Source organism: Tupaia chinensis, unplaced genomic scaffold, assembly GCF_000334495.1.
Source record: "Tupaia chinensis unplaced genomic scaffold, TupChi_1.0 Scaffold143526_1, whole genome shotgun sequence".
Lineage (NCBI taxonomy): Eukaryota > Metazoa > Chordata > Mammalia > Scandentia > Tupaiidae > Tupaia > Tupaia belangeri.
The window spans coordinates 1-3,542 of NW_006203370.1; the positions used below are offsets into that span (position 1 = coordinate 1).

General features: G+C 39.4%; 1 pseudogene; it reads left to right on the forward strand.

The window, feature by feature from the left end:
* The first annotated feature begins 5 nt into the window (after positions 1–5).
* Positions 6–465, forward strand: LOC102498053 (40S ribosomal protein S4-like; annotated as a pseudogene).
* Positions 466–3,542: the final 3,077 nt, after the last annotated feature.

The window sequence follows — 3,542 nt, forward strand, 5'->3', positions numbered from 1 at the left end:
TGGGCACAAAAGGAATCCCTCATTTGGTGACTCTTGATGCTTGTACCATGGCTACCCGGATCCTCTCATCAAGGTGAACGACACCATTCAGACTGATTTGGAGACTGGCAAGATTACTGATTTCATCAAGTTCGACACTGGTAACCTGTGTATGGTGACAGGAGGTGCTAACTTGGGAAGAATTGGTGTGATCACCAACAGAGAGAGACATCCTGGCTCTTTTGATGTTGTTCATGTGAATGATGCCAATAGCAACAGCTTTGTCACTCGGCTCTCCAACATTTTTGTTATTGGCAAAGGCAACAAACCATGGATTTCTCTTCCTCGAGGAAAAGGTATCCGCCTCACCATTGCCGAAGAGAGAGACAAGAGACTGGCAGCTAAACAGAGCAGCGGGTGAAATGATCTCTAGATTTTATGTTGGAGAGGTCTTCATACTTAATTAAAGAAAATATAGCATTCAAAAAAATTATTTATTGGAGCCGGCAGTTGGATGGTGGTTAAGGCCGCTGGACTCCCACATGGCTGACCGTGGTTAAAGTTCTGAACCTGGAGGCTTGTTTTCTCTCTCTCTCTCTCTCTCTCTCTCTGTCCCCCTCTGGTCAAATTAAAATAAATAAATAAAGTTAAAATGAAATAATTCTTTAAAGAAGAATTATTTAATTTAATTATTATTACTATTATTTTTTAATTCACCAGAGGACATTTATTTTATTTAAACAGGCTCCTACTAATGAATATCTAGGCATTATTTCTGTTTTTTTTTTTCCTGCTACACGTTGATTATCCTTAATTTCAAAATCTGAAATGCTCCAAAATTCAGAATGTATGGAGCACCAAAATGATGACACATGTGGAAATATTCACACCTGAGCTCATGTGATGGACCACAGTTAAATATCTGCAGTACAAAATAGTGACTAAAATTACCTTCAGGCTGTCTGTAAGTGGTAAATAAAACACAAATGAATTTTATTTTAGACTTAGATCCCATCCCCAAGACACCTCATTATATATATGCAAGTATTCCAAAATCCCCCCAAATCCAAAATCCAAAACACTTCTGGTCTCAAGCATTTCAGATAAGGGATATTCAACCTGTATTGCAAACATATTTGTGTATAAAACTTAACTATGCAAGTTTTCTATGACAGGTACCCCTAGCAGTAGAATTGCTGGTCAAAGGCTACACATATTTTAAATTCTGATAGATACTGCCTAATGACCCCCTGGTGAAGTCATGCCAGTTCATGTCATCACCAGCCAAGAATGAGTGCCTGTGTTCCCACCACTCTACTAAACTAAGGATATTTTTGGACTCAGATTTCAGAAACACCCAACTAAACCAAGCTTATACAGGAAAGCACTATTCTCTATGAACAAGAAGTGCAATGATAGCCAAGTCTAGAGTTGTGAACCTCACACTTCCCTGTTACAGTTTAGATAATGGTTTGCCCCTCAAAGGTTTGTGTTTTGGAATGTGGTCCTAGTGCATGGTGATCGCAATATGGTAACTGAATCATGGAGGCACTGGCCTCATGACTGAATTAATGCTGCCTGTGAGAGACTGAATTCTAGCTCTCCCCGAGTTAGAAGGGGTTAGTTCTCATGGGAGTGGGTGTCATAAAGAGGTGCCTGCAGCTCTCTCTGCATATGCCCACCAATCTGTTTCTGTTAGCCATGTTGATCTTATTGGTTTACTTTGTTTTTGTTTTTTTTTGAGAGATTTTTGCTATAGAGTGCATGTGCTCACCAGAGAGACAGAGAGAGACAAAGAGACAGAAAGCAAGAAATCACCACCCCCCCACCACGGGGGAACAGTCACACCACAATCCTCCCTCCTCCATTCTCCTCTCGGTATCTTGGGAACACACGTAAGTTTTAAGATGCTGGGTCCAAGATTCCAACTATGGTCGATTATGTGCAAGTCCAATGATGTAACTGTTATGCAACTCCTGGTACCTTAATTTGTTCTTTTAAAAAGTCTTAGTGATGTTAAACATCACTCATAAGTTGGAGAAGGCATAGATACCACCAAATTATTATAATTTACAAGAACTGAAAATTTTCCTGTGTGGTTATGCTAGCATTTGGGATACCAACTCAATTTCTTTCGTTTGCTTTTTGTGTCTGAGTTAATTATATGAATAGTTCCAAAGTCGAAATTGCAAAACCAGGTTACAGTCAGCAGTCATGTTTCCATTCCAGTTCCTTTGACCTGCTCCTTCCCTGTTCTCATAGGCTACTAGTTTGATTAATTTTTTTCTTTATCCTTTTGTCATTTTTATTTATGCTTACCCAACACCCTTTCTTATACAAAAGATAGCATACTACAAACACTTCTGTGTGTGCTAGTTTTCTTTTTACTGAACAACAAATCCTGGTATTACAAATATTACTCACCTTCCACCACAATCCTGACTCCCAACACCATAGTTTCCAAATGTGAGGTTCTTTAATTTAAATTTTGTTTTCTCTGATTGCCAGAGGATGTATGCACTTGGCAGAGACAAAGCACCCTCCCAAGGGGGCATGGTCACACTGCACCCCATTTTCCATCAGGTTGGGATCTTGGTTATGCACACACACTTTTTTTTTTTTTTTCTGGTAAGATCAATCATTTATTGAATTTAGCAACATTTAACAAAGCCAGGTTACTCCAGGTACTTTTTCGGCCACATGGGAGTCCAGCGCATTAACCACCATGCCACCTGCTGGACCCATCAGGTACTATTTTAATTGCTTGGTGATACCTTAATGAGAAACAAAAAGACTAAATACCCCCCTGCCATTGTGAAGTTTACATCTTAGGGTGGCTAAGCAGAGAACTATAAGAGATTAAGAATACTATGGGAATAAGTAAAGCTACAATAGATAGCAAAACAGGAATTCAAAGTTGAAGGCAAATTCTAACTTTCAATCATGTCTATTGACATGCTGGCCCTGTTGCCTTTCAAGCAAAATGCTTTGTCTCTGATGGTTACTTGAGGGCCTCTGCTCTGATGGTTACTGGAGGTCTTCTGCTACCACAAAATCCTCTCCTAGCTATGAATAACAAGGCGTTTAAACTTTAGGAATCCTTTTCTAGAATAACTAGCCAGCTTTAGTATGCTTTTCATTAATAAGACACATCCCTAAAGTGGGCTCATGGTCCCAAGTGAACTACTCAGTATGTTAATTTAATTTATATAAACTTACCTAAAATATTACTTTGGCTTATTAAGCAAAGTTTTCTAATTCAACTAGTCCCTTTACTGCCCATAGAAGGAAACAGAAACAGGGAATGAAACATGTTACTTATTACAGCAATTACACTGGGATAATAGAAATTGCTCTCCAAACAGCAAAACTGAACACTCTCCACCATGACCACATTGACAAGGTCACCCATCTGGGGAGTGTATCCATCAGGAATATTCAGCGAATCCTTGGTGAAGAAAATTTCATTATCTATCACCCCATTTCTTCCATATAGGTTGGTGACGCAGACCTTCTCCACATGTCTACACGTCATGGGCTTCACCGAGTGTGCCACGATGTTG